This window comes from Aulonocara stuartgranti, assembly GCF_965226115.1.
Source record: "Aulonocara stuartgranti genome assembly, chromosome: 16".
Taxonomy (NCBI): Eukaryota; Metazoa; Chordata; class Actinopteri; order Cichliformes; family Cichlidae; genus Aulonocara; species Aulonocara stuartgranti.
The window spans coordinates 22,293,268-22,307,666 of NC_138952.1; the positions used below are offsets into that span (position 1 = coordinate 22,293,268).

The following is a 14,399-nucleotide window of genomic DNA, read 5'->3' on the forward strand; positions in this document are numbered from 1 at the left end:
TTGTAACGATTTGAATCCGAAGCAAATCTGTCGCTGCGCTTTGCTGAATAGGCCCAAATATCCCAGCAGCGCTGCAGAAAGGCCACGCAGGCCATTGTGAGCATTTCTTCTCCAAGGACGGCGGCGCTTCTTAAAGCCTCCTTAATAGTTTCCGCTATCAGGAACACAAACGCTTTTCCTGTCCCTTAAACTAAAGACTACTAAACACACCACACCGACAAAAGTTTAGCATAACAACTTGAAAACACACTGCAGACAAAACAGAATTAAAACGTTTTTATTCTCAAAAGGTTTACACATAATAGTGAAGTGTAATAAAATGTAGTATACATATTTTACATGTCAATACAATATGGAATAGACATTAAGTAAGAATCAGTGAGTCAACCTGTACCTGTAAACATTTCTAAAGGCCAGCCTCTGTTTGCCACCACCTGAGTGGTCTGAGTACACTCAGTGGTGGTTAGTTGCTGTGATTGTGAGTGGCCCGCTTTGCTTCAGCAGTACGATCAATACTGGAGACTTCAGCTAGAGTGTTAACTCCAATATTTACGTGCTGCTACAGTAAGGCGACCAGAAAATGAGAATGGGGAAGCCCAAACAACTTTCTCATCACAGCTGGGGGGAGGGAGAAGAAAGGCTATGAGAAATTAATTCAAGTCAGTAAAGACTACTGTTTTATGCAAAAGTGACAGTACGTTACCTGTTACCTCAAGCTTTCACTGCAACAGTATGTTTGGTGGAGAGACTGTGAGATAATAGCTATGTAGTATATTCAGGCTTTAGTGCGGCAGCACAGTATGGCCTGCATCTCAGTATAACCCACAAACCATTCCGTGCTGCTACAACATCACCAGAACTGCTGCTGCGGTCCTTCCATTCAAAACAGTCTCTGCTTCTGTGTTATTTGCGCTGTCTTCATCTTCTGGCCTTCTAATCCTTAGCACATGTTTACGGATGGATACAGAGCCATTACCTATTATTTAAACCACCTAAAGACATTCAGGTGATCACCAGAATCAGATTGAAGTTTCCAGTCTTCTCCTAAAGTGGCCATGGAGACTCAGCATCTGAAACACACAAAACAAAAAGAAAAAGAGAGAGAAAAGGTTTAATATAATACAGAAGTCATTCTCAAAATATTAACATTAAGTATTAAAGTGTTCTTTGTGCTGAAAAGTATGTGGACAGGAGAGCTTCACACTCTTGCGTTTGTTGAAAGCCTCATCTCAAAAATGTATGGGCATTACTAAGCTGCTGCACTCTTCCAGGAAATCACTTATCACAATTTCAAAGCCTGGCTGCCAAGATTTGCACCAGTTAACCACAATGTAAGGTCGGACAATGATGCTGGATGATAAGGCCTGGACCCTTGGCTAGCTGTCGGCCTCCAGTTCATCCACAAGCTGTTCAAAGGGATTGAGGTCAGAGCTGTGTGTAGGCCAGTGGAGTTCTTCCACACAAAACTTGGAAATATATTTCTTTATAGATATTGCTCAATGCATGAAGCACTGTTGAAACTAGAAGACGTATTCCCCAAACTGTTGCCACATTTAAAATACAGAAATATTATTGTATGCTCTACAATTAGGATTCCCCTCAACTTTGAGCCAAGCAGCTTATAGGCGCACCAATGTCCACAGACTTCGTAATGTACTTATAGTGTTACATCTGAAGTTTAAAGATTTTGCAATCTACTTTTATTAAAAAACACAAGTAGGAGTCAAAATTAAATGACTATTTATTTACACCCTTGCAAATAAGGCATGGACTGATTTATGTCAGCAGTGTAAAACTATTTGACAAGGCACTTTTCTAAAAGTCAGAAATCATTTCTCCCTAATGTAAACTTGCAAACTATTGTTGCATTTTCATTCCACTCCCATTAGTGCTACTGGCAGATGTTCAAACATCCAAGTGTAAAGCTAGCATATAGTGCAGTTCACTGTTCATGCTCCATAGAAACTACTGAAAATAACTTAGGTTTAAAATTCATCTTAAAATTGGGAAAAATCAAAAGAATAAGAATAATAGCTTACTTTAAAAAATTAAAATTCAAACAAAGAAAAGGGGTCATATGGAGAGACCACAAATATAAAATTCACATGAATACTAACAGATATTTTGCCTTTTCAGGAGCCAGCACACAATAGGTCATCTGAAATGTAGATGAAAGCAAATGCAAATGCAAATGCAAATGCAAAAAAAAAAAAAAAAAAAAAAAAAAAAAAAAAGCAGCAATTTGCCCACAACAGCTCAGCAAATAAAATATCTTCCAGTTATTTCAACTGAAGAATGTGCCACCCTTGATGTAAAAAGTTTTAGGCTGCTGTAGTAAATGTCAACAAAACATTTAAATCTTAAAAACATGTAGAAGGTGTTAAAACAAACATTATTCCGATAATAATCCCATGGGAGATTTAGGCCAACAATTGTTACCACTAGAGGTCTCAATGGACCTGTAATTATGACCTTAGTCTGAAATGGACATGATAGCCTGAATCTGATAGTCTCTTGCATACTTCCTCTCCAAAAAGACACTGATAAGTTCGGCAGTTGTTTTCTTTCTCACACAAACTCCAGTCTAGTTCACATGAAAGACTAAAAAGAAAAGAAAAGCCACAAACATTTTTCTTCATGTGATAATGAAGGTGTGAGTAGGGATAACAACAATAGTGGCACAAAGGCACTGCTTTCATCTGTTATACTGTAACAGACAAAAGTCTTTAATTTGAATTTGACTTTAAAAATCCCCAAACATGTTGTATTTCTCAATAAAGTGTTAAACAGATGCAACTTGAACTATGATGACTGGCAAACTAAAACTTGTTATACCAGCCTGCAAAGAAATGTTGATTTTACCTCCTGTGCCATTACCGCAAAGTTTCTGATATCTAAAGGATATCGCGTGATTCTGACTTCAGGCAAATTAAACACCTTTATTAATGAGAGGCATTCATGATTACAGCCCAATTGCATAACCCAATGTAGTCAACACAGGTGCAACAGCACAACTCAGCCAGACCTACCTGAGAGTGGCAGGTGGGTGGAAAAACAGTGAAGACCACTTAGTGTGGTGTATTTTTTTTTGCCCCCTTTCCACTTTCCTCTTCTACTTACCCAGTTTATAAGTAGAAGTCTAGCCTGTAATTCACAGATAATGTCCCTTATTGCCTAACATTAAAAAAAACACATGGGGGGAAAAAAAAAAAAAAAAAAAAAAAAAAATAGTACAAGCCAAGTCAGTATGAAATTAAACACTTCCTCAATTCTAATTTTACAGTTGATATCATGCATACCTAAAAAAAATTTTGCACCTAAATGACAAAAAAAAAAAAAAAAAGAATAAAAATAAGATTGTTACCAAGAAAACAGAGTTTTAAGACATTTGAAGCTGCTGTTAATTTAAAACTACAAACCAGGACTGTGCAATTGCCAGATTTGTGGGGCAAATTCTTGTTTTAGTCCTAGGCTAATAAAGTCCACACTGCCTGTTAGGAGTGCAACAAAAATTAGACACTAGTCTTCAAACAGAAATGCTACACACACTTACTTCCCGATCACAGGGATTTGCCGTTTTTAAGCTTTGTAAACGGAATAACTTGCAATAGCCATTCAAATAAAATAAAATAAAAAAAATTGACAGAAGACATGAGTGTGCTCTGCAAAGCTGCAGGTGAGAAATGACATCAGACATTGTTTTTAAAATCATAAAAAATAAATAAATTTGTGAGAAAAATAAATTCACTGATTTACAAAAAGGTTTTGCTAGTTATAAAAACAATGACAGCCCACTATTGTTACAGTGGATCTACTTTCCTGCAGAATAATCATGTATAATTTTCTCATCTCATATTTAGTTTGTACACACCATTTTTTTTGCAGAACAGCCTGATCTACACTGAAGTTGCAATCAAACAAACCTAAAATACTTAACAAAAAGCACACAAAGAAACAAACCAGGTAAGTTGTGCAATTTCCTTATAAGCTGATCATTTCTTTCCAAGTCCAGGTGGAACTGTTCACATCACTGACTCCAACCTCTCCCTATTTTTCTCTCTCTCCTTTAAAGGAAGCATGCCCGGACATGTCATCTTCTCTGCTCAGCCTTTTTAACCCATTCCTACAGACACTTGCTACCCATACAATGACCTTAAAGAGTCACCTGACCCCAAGGTTGAAAGGTCAAGTAACCTCCTACACCCAGTAGGGCAAAAGGGACATGGACATGACAACCCATCACCTCCCCAGATCAAGTGGTCTGGGTTAGCCTCTTCTGGTCTGTTTTACAGAGTATTCTGCAAGTATAAGCACAAAGTAAAGGGAGATCCGCATTGAAATCATCAACTGCGAAAAAACAGGGAACAGCAATCACATCCATCCATCTTTGCAAAAATATCACTGATTAAAACTATTTGGCCATCCCAGAGTTACAGTGCATGGAACCACACTAAGACATTTTCTTCTCCATTTTACAAGCAAGCTATATCCTTACCCAATTACAAATCCGTTTCATGTAGCATGTAAGCCAGATAAACATCAGGGATTAGCCTAGCCAAATCATTGTTGTTCTGCATATGGCAAGACAACTGCACAGGGTAAAAATATACTGTGTTCACTGTGCCACAGCTTTACAATTAATGATGAAATGTTTCACCAACTACTGGGCAATATTTACACAGCATGAGATCTTTTCATCATCTCCACACAAAATAGATCAGTCCACAAAATAACAAAGGTATCAACTGTCATGGGGGGAAGAAAAAAAAAAAAAGGCAGATTACCTTTAAGAGCTGTTTAAGAGCAACTCAGAAGGTGATGAATAGTTTTACTGTTCACAGTAGTCCAAGGATGCGACCAATAAAGAACTGCTTTGTTCCTTTCTAGAAAAACAAACAAACAAACAAAAAAAAAAAAAAAAAAAAAAAAAGCACTGTAATGACAGTATGTGTTAATTCAAGAAAAGCCAGTTACATTTGCATGGCCACTCACACATGTAAAGCAGTGACTGGGATTCCCTAGAAGCTCCAGCAATATTTTTTCAAACAAACTAATTTGGTGCAAACAACAATCAACTAATATGCAAAGCTTAATTTGACTCATTGTTCCATTCATTTATTTTTTTAAGTGTTTTTTTTATAGTTAAAGCCATTTTTAACCACTTCCAGAGAAAGTACGGACCACACTGTAAGACTCCCCCATGCCAAACAGCAGTGTCTGTCATCTAAATATACAAGTACGTCCACAATGTGTGGTGAAATATTTAATCCAAACAACTGCTGTACCTGAACTACAATATAAACAGTAATTCAACTGAGTACCACTAAGTACTACCCAAATACATTTCTGGTCTCTCCAGTTTTTTACTCCTATACTTGAACTCTCTCAAGTTTGCTCCTCCTGTCGCAAAAGACAGAGCAGCCATAAACAGGATGCAGACAATGCTGTAAACTGTGATGCAATATCAAAAGTTCGACCTGAGAACCCGATTTATAGTTGACCAACAGCATGAGGTTAGTTAAGAAAACCTTGGGCTCCAACTACCCTGAAAAAAAATAATACTAAAAAAATGAAAGAAAAATCCCAACTACCACAACCTTTAAAATGGCTGCTTGAAGTTTTTTCATTACACTCAAGCAGTACTTACAAATCGATGAGTAAGACTGAAATTAGGATCTAAGTAAGCATGTATGTTGAATGTGCATGCTTACATATGCAAGAGGGGCAAAAAGAGGAAGGAAAGGCAAAGTGAGAGAGAGTTGAATCACACACCCATACACTCATGCAGCAATTACACAAACAGACTATACTTGTTTTTGTTGTTTTACTTATTAAAGCACAAATGTCTAGGTGAAATTTAGTAACTTGTCCTAGTTCAGTGTTTAAAAAAAATAAAAAGTTAAGCACACAACACAAGCAAAAGTCTTATCTGCCAAAAATAAGGCTTTTAAAAAATGTAAAGTTTTGCTACAGTTGGCTGACTTTAAACAACACAAATAAAAAAAATAAATACACAAACAGTGTATTATGATTATTGTGTGTTTTAAGTCTGTTAAAAAAACAAAAACAAAAAACCCCAAAACATTACAAGAATGATTGTCGTTTTCACCAGGTTCCTTATTAGGCTCGACTTATCTGCTTACAGCTAGAGTGACAGTTACACACCAGTGAATCGACACAAGATAAAGCAGTAAACCCAAAATTACATGGGTTTATATTACTGTTGGAAATAAACCAAAATAGTTTTAAAACTTAACCTTAACTAAATAAGACACTGTTTGTCACACTGTATGAAAATATCTGGTCTATGTGAACACAAACACATCCCCTTACTGGGGGTAGTGGGTGAGGTGTAATTTGTGTTAGAGCAATAAAATAAAAATAATAACATAAAAATGCCTTGAATATTTTTGGATAATTAAATCTTTTCAATCTGACGGCATACTAGTTAATACCGTGAGATACTCTATAACCCTTGTGTGGGGAAAAAAAAAAAAACAGAAAAAAAAAAGTTTGTGCCACAGAAAAACACCAATGAAAACACCATGTGTCTAACCAGGAGGCAGACTCTTGCCATGTTTAATCTTACTGGTGGTGCTGCAGCAGGTTATCATATTACTTACCTAAAATCTAAAATGTAATCATCAAGTAGATTATTCCCTAGCATTGTAACAGCTGATACCTTTCTAAACATGCTGTCTGAGGCACAACTTCACTTAAAATAAATAAATGTATATATATATATATTTTAAAGATACATGTTTTAGAGAGCTGTACCGGACCATTTAAAATGACTAATATTCTGAACACAGACCAGCCTAATCACTTCAGTGTTCGAGACACATGACCGTACTTTAGGATGACCTCAAAAGTGCACTTCCCCACTGAACAGATTTACAAAAAAAATGTGATGAAACGATAACAATTATACATAAAACTGACAATTTTTAAAAAAAAGTCAGATTAATTAATCCTTACACTGCTTAACCTTACAACTTTTTAGTTAAAGAAATGTAAGGCTATATGCACTATAGCACTTAGTGTACGCAAAAATACATTTTTAGAAAATAATAATAAAGCCAATAGAAGGGCAGTATTTAAAGATGTGGCAAGGCAATTAGCAGCTGTAACTAGTACCATCAGCCTTAAACTATATGCTTTGGAGGATGGAAGAGAGAGAGAGAGCGCGAGAGAGAAAGAGAAAAATCATCATGCAAATCAGCACACATTCTCAAAAGATCACATCTAAGCTTGAGGCTTAACTAGAATGACCAGTGCTTAAAACTGTTCCAGAAAAGTGACTGACCATTTGACAGCTTCTATTTAATGGTGCAGAGCTGAAGCCAAGGCCAACTCCTCGAGTAAGTGTTTAAAAAAAAAAAAAAAAAAAAAAAAAAAAAGAGAGAGAGAAAGAAAGAAAAAAAGAAAGATCGAAAGCTGTCCCTATCACAGCAAATTTGAATACTATCAACTTTGCACTGCAAGAAAGAAGAAAAAAAAAAAAAAAAAAAAAAAGAGAGAGAGAAGGGTGGGGGTTCTCTGCAGTCTGGCTACAGCACATGTGAGCAAGTACAAGTAGAGAGTCACAGTTTATCAGGAAATGGGGGGTGGGAGCCTATTTTGCCAGAGGGGTCTGAAGAATGATGAGTCACAGAATGTCTGAAACAGCACATCGGTGCTCTGCAAAGAGTGTGAAAAGGCAAATACCACAGAACGGAGGAAACATAAACCTGTAGCTTTTAATAGAGATCAACTGAAGGCACTGCATTAATATTTTTTAAGGGATTGTGAGGGGTGGTAGAATAATGCTGCATTGTAACTCTAAAATGAAAAAGAATGAGGTAAATATTTACACCCACTTTACCTATATGAGCACATTAGAAACATTTTAAAACCTAGTTACCAGCAAGCAAGAGTCCAAATATTACTTTGATACTATATTTTGATCATAAAATTTCACTTTGACAAGGTGCTGCCTGCTCTCTTCTAGACATTAGAGGTGCAATTTCTCACTTTCCCCCTTCAATACTAATATCACAAATAACTACTCATGCTGCAGCTAATATAGTAACATTAAAGCCCACTTCAACTAAACTAGACAAAATTAGATATTGTAAACACTTCATAATAATCTACACTGAAACAAAGTGTCATTTATAATCACTATCACTTTTCGATTTTTGAAACAAAACATTTTCAGTGTGACTTTGTTTTATAATTACACTTTAACAACCAAGTACTCAGCAATACCCTCATCCACCTAAAGTATTACAAACATTTGACTAAATAGCTTAAAAACTTACTGCCTCTCTGGCTAAACTGACACCACGACAGGCTGACAGTTTCAACTTTTAGTACGAAATAAGCAGATAGACAAATGTTAAGAATCCCATTAAATATTTACAATTAGGTGTCTAAATGCCTACATTGTCCAAGCTCTACTTTACACCCATTCTTTAATTCTGCTCAAGTGTAGTGACCCAATTAGCCTTTTTGACACTGTAGGAGTAACATATGGTTTAATTATCAATGAAACATTTTTAAAACCTGTAATTTCAAACTGGCAGTTACAGTAGAATGAAATGGGAACTTGGTTTAAATATAGAGTTCCAGTTTTTCGTACACTACGTGGTACTGCATTATTCCCAACACGGGTGATCACATGCCTGTCACATTTTAAGTCATACTATTCAAAGAGTTTCATAATCCCACAAATTCTACTATTCTTGTAAGCCTGACACACCAGATGATGCTGTACAGTAATTTTCTCCTCCTTCACTTCTTTGCTCTGATGTCTCTTTGAAAGGGCTTTCCCTCATTTCCACAACCCAATTACCCTTAAAAATATACAAAATCTTGGTTTAGAAGTTTCACTATAAAAATAAATAAATTAATAATCATTTAAAAATGCTGCCCCACTTCTACAATAATTATCATACTATGGGTGTAATATGCAATTCCACAGAAGACAACTTTGTTGTTTCCAACCATTTAGTTACATTTTCATTCAAAGTCATGCAAACCTAAAACAATTCTTTACTTACTGCTGCAGAATATGTGTGACAAAATAAAAATCCAGGGAAAATGCTATTAGTAAGACATGGCCCTAGAAAAAAATATGCATTTCAAGAAAAATGGAAAGGGGTGCCTACACTCTGTAGATCCCTCATCTGAAAGAGTTTTTTTTTTCCCAAATAAACTTAAGCAAGATCACCTGTTTACTAATGTGAATACGTAGTTGTATGAATAAAGGCTACACTGCAAAAGATACGAAGGCCTCACATTATGTAACATATTAAACCGATCTCGACTTGGAAGGAAGTAGAAGGGCGGGTTCAGACGCGCAATTATATGGAGCCTCTCTTTTCCTTCAATATGCTTCATTTCTCGAGTAGTCCTGTTCGTTTTTAAAAACTAAATAAATATAATACTGAAAAAAGGTCACAAAATAGCCCCTACCCGTCATGATTGGGCCCATTTTTTCGGTCACTCGTTAGAGGTTAGACCACGCAGTTTCCCCTCCCCGGTTCACTCTATTTGAATTAAATCAGGGTCCATGGCACACAGAAACTGCTGCGACGCTAGTAAGAGCAGAAAGGAAGGGGCAAAGGGAGGCAGCGAGCAGTGGCTCCAAGTCTTTTACATCAAACTACAATGAACCGAATACCCTAACATTACAGCATGCCACGGGAATCACCACAACTACCAATTCCTCGTTTTTATTTTGTAAATCTAACCTTACCTCAACTTTATTGCTTCGTTAGTGGCTGTGACAGCCATTCGTCAAACCTTTAACACAGCTATTAAAGTAGAAACATCATGTCGCGAGTTATGATTGTTGTCCCTTGGCTAAGAGCCACACGGATCATCTTACATTAATCTAAGGCATTAGAATATATTGACAGGCACAAATTTAAAGCAAGTACTCAACTCTAGATAAGATAAAGTCATATTTTTAGTCATCGGAGTTGCATTATAACACAACCTGTCACTAGTAACGGCCAGAAACAAACAAACAGAAAAAAAACTCTAGTAGCCACTTCATGACAGAGATAGGGAAATAAAACAAAACTCCGTCATTATTATTGCGGGCATTACAGGGATATAGGTCATACAGGGATATAATAATAAACTTACCAGGTGTTTTTTGTCTAACGATCCACAAAACACTTCCAACATCACACATGCAGTTTAGCAGCTCGGAAAAAACGCCTGTCTTAACTTAAAAAGCTTGGTCAAATTAAGTTCCTACAAAAAGCACTGTGTCTGTTCCGGTCTCCTTTCGGGTTTTTTTTTCCCTCCTAAGCCAGCGTAGGTGCCGTGTGCATTTGTTGACACTGCCGAATGCAGTTCGCCTCTGTTCCAGCTTGGCAGCTTTTACACCTCCCGCTCAAAACTGAGCTCCAGTGCAAAATAAATAGTCCATTATAGTTTCACTTTGATTAATAACAATCGATTGAAGCGCGTCTTCAGTGTGGTATAATTTCCCATCAAGTCTTTTTTCACCCAAATAATTCCTCCTCATCTCCTGACTAAAACGACCCGCTCTCGTTTTTTTTTCACCGTTACAGTGCAGCAAAGTCAGATATCCCTCTCTACGTGCTAGCACGCTAAGCTAGTAGGCTAGCTGCTAAAGAAGTACAAGCTGACAAAGCTGGCCAAATGGCTAACGTCTCCCCTCCGCGGTCTTTTTTCCACGTACTCCTCGCCTTAAGTCCGTTCGTGCACTCCAGTTAAATCAATTTAAATATTTTGAGGCTACAATTACCTGTGTTTCCGTTGAAATAACACGACTCCTTCTCTAAAAGCGCAGTTTTTGAGCGCTTGGTTTCTCTCCCCCCCCGTCTCGGAACAGCTTTCTACATTCGCAGCATCCTCTACCCGCAGCTGTCGAGGCAATCGCTGTTCACTCGAAAATGGCGCCGAAAGACTTGTCTCATTCAAATTCGATAGAGCCTTCCATTCGCCCTATTGGCTAAATACGGTGTCGAGTCTGCCTGCTGATTGGCTGCTGAAAATGCACTCTCGAATGATCTCGCAGCCCACCGCAGCGATCAACAAATTAACTCTTCAAGGCCTCGCAGTGTCTTTTACGGCAGCAACTAACGGGAAACCCTTTTCGTTCAAACTAGTTCATACGAGGATTTCTGATATGACACGAATACTCTTAGTAGAGACTGCGCACTATTTACAAAACATTGCAGTCTGTCTAAATACATAGTAAAAGTGGGAATAAAAGACTGTGTGTAAAAAAAAATCAACAGAATACAAGCTGGCCTATATTCATAGAATAAAATCTATATCGTTAGAAATACACGCATAATGTGTCCTACCAGGCACGATTGTACAGGAATAAACATTTACTGAGAGCTACAGTTATTTACACCTGCAACTATATCCATTTGTACTGGCTACACTGAGCAAATTCAGTCCATAGTGACCCACAACAAAATAGCAAGGATGTTGCACTTATGCTTGGGGTTACAATAGTTTGCTCTTTTCCAACTCACTGATTATTTCTTCTTAAGGCTTTTGCCAGTGTATAAGCAATCTTTCTAATTATACTTGCCATAGAATATTGTATATAGGAGGATCGATCCCATGCAAAGCATGTAAAAGCATCTTCCTACGGATGCATAAGAATTTGAAATACTTCTCTACTTCTCTTCTCCCATGCTTCTCTTACCATCTTTCATATAAGCACTATGAATGTCTATTCAAATTCGGTTAGTCATTTATAGGATGGTGTGGTTATCTGCCGTTAGCACTAAAATGCTTGCCTTGGAGTGACAGACCTATCAAAGACAAGAATAGCCAAATTAAGCATACTGTAGACAGAAGTCTAACATCTGTGTTATAGGTCAACAAGTAACAGTCCCGAGGCTATGGAGATGCAAACCAAATAATGTTAATGTAACAATGAGCAAAAAAGAAAAGCACTGACTGAGTAAGGTAACACAGGCTCAGACAGCAGTTAAAGTCCTCCTTCCTAACTCTTTTCAATCACACTCTGAGGTTGGCTTTGTTTTATTTTCCACAGTTCAAACATTGCTTTCTTATCTTAAATTGCTGTGACATCATATTGCTGTGCCTAATTTTAATTAACTTTCCTTTTTAGCGAGGCTACACTTTTTTCTTTTGAACTTTTCACTGATTTATTTCTACGCCTTTTAAAGTGGGCTTGGACATTTCTGTTAAAATAACACCTTCTATAAGTAAGTAATGGGATTACCGTTTTCTCTCAATTTAGGATTAGATTGGCAACACTCTATAACTTCACGTACCATTGTAGTATACATGCGGTAGCCAAAGCACGTACGGGTTGGGCTCTACTACAATAACCCCACTGTTATCACATCTACTGTAGCATAGTGTACCTCAGGCAAGATAAACAGAGACAGCCATTTCATCCCAATGCACACATAATAACAACACATAGCATTCACCTGCTATGTGAGCAGTTGGTTCCACTGGAAAAAAGAATTAGCGGCAACGGCTATTAGTTTTTAACTGTGCCTTAAGTCATTTTGACTCGTGCTAATGACCTTTAAATACTTAATATGTCTTTAGAGCATTTCAGGAAGCACATAATTTCTTTACATTGCAGTATATTGTAGTAAAAACATAATGCCTTTTACTTTTTGAGTACAAAAGCAGACCAGGAGAGAGAGGGCGCCCATTGTGTATGCATTCTGGTGTAGTGTGGACAATAGGGTGGAGAGGAAAAAAACACACTTGTTTACAGATAAACTGGTTTGGACAGGAAGCCAGTAAGGAGGAGCTCTGTGTTGTTAAACAGGCATGTGGAGAGGCAGGGATGAGCCAGCAAAAACACCACTATGACCATGGGAAGAATAGGATGCAGTACTCATAGACATTACAAACACACACACACAAACATACACACGAGTGCATGCATGCATTTCTGCAGTGCTTCCAGCTTTGATCCTTAGTGTACAAACAAACAAAAAAGCGTAATCATCATCGCCCAAACCCTAAAGTGACCGACACTGTGGTTTGTTTGGTTTCACTAGGATAAAAATTAACAAGACCCTCATGGGTCTCTATTAGCAGTGCCAAAACAGTAGCCAAGCTGAGCTCTGGTGAACACTATACAGTTCATCCTGCATTGTGTCACCGTCACATGAGCACACACTGCCTTCCATTAGGCAGGAGATCCTTATGACTCACGAAAACACAAGTCACATGTCACTACACAAATGAGCCATGCTACTCAGACTGCTCCGTTATCTACGGCAGCTTTTTTTTCTTTTTTTTCTTTCCCCCTTTTTTTTGCAGGCCTAAATGAAATCCACATCATAATGCATCTCTTCATTTGAGGGTTGAGACAGAGTGGAGCTCTCCCTTGTCCTCTGGTAGACGCGCCGAACAAGAGCCACAGTGTCACGTATCATGGTGTTTGACCACTGCAGGCAAACCTGGCTGCAAAGTTGCTACGCTGGGGTAATTTTAGTTCAGCATAATTTGATTTCAGTTTAGATGACTCGTGTGCATGGTTGGCTTTTACACTCAACCGCTACCCACTCAGTGAGGGGTTTTTACACATTATTTTGGTTCTTTCACTTGATTCATGTGCTTCAAAAACAGGCCCACCCCCAAAACCACCACCACCAGACTTGGGGCTGCGTGATATGAAAAGGTGGGGAAATAGGCAGTAGTAACAGACTGAATATATTGTTCTTTATTTAAAAAAAAAATAAACCCAAAAGACAAAAAAAGCACATTAATAGCACCCAAAAGGGGTGAGTGAGGGTCAAGGGTGGTATTAAATCAGGAATAAACACCTATGTAGCACAGAAAACACAAAGTTTGCAGCATTTCTGTCAACTTTGGGCAACTGCAGGCGATTTAACGTCGCTCAGGAGCATTAGGTGTTTGCAGATCGGAGAGTGTACGCACATTGTCAGCTCTCTGTGGCACATTGCTGCCTGCTGGATTAAATCAACCAACACAACAGAGCAGGTTGTGAAATTAATTCTTCTTTTTTTCCCTTCTCCCACTGTATCGGTGTAATTTGGATAATCGTAATTTTTAATTACAGTCTGATCCATTCACACTGTAAAATCAAAGAAATATCACCTCATCCTAGACTCGAGACTAAACAGTACTTTTAAGGAGAGAAACCGCTTATTCTGCCACTCTTCTTGGTAAATATCAAGCTGTGTAACATTTAGGAACATTTGGCAGCATGGATCAACGTAGAGTGCCTTTTGAAAGCAGCATATGCACGAGGCAGCCCTATGACCAACGCAGCCTGAAACGAAGCTGAAGATACCATAGGCATACTATATTAACATGGCCCTCGTCTTGGTCTTTAGAGAACACAATGAGCCCCACAGAAAACTCCATACTAGAGACTCTCCATTGATGTCTCCTTG

At 37.8% G+C, this 14,399-nt stretch overlaps 1 long non-coding RNA gene across 1 annotated transcript; it reads right to left on the reverse strand.

Moving 5' to 3' along the window:
- Positions 1-261: 261 nt before the first annotated feature.
- Positions 262-11,009, reverse strand: LOC309690302. Its single transcript, XR_014271699.1, has 2 exons — positions 10,769-11,009; positions 262-1,070 (listed from the first exon to the last, which is right to left on the reverse strand). It is a non-coding gene; the product is annotated as an uncharacterized lncRNA (long non-coding RNA).
- Positions 11,010-14,399: the final 3,390 nt, after the last annotated feature.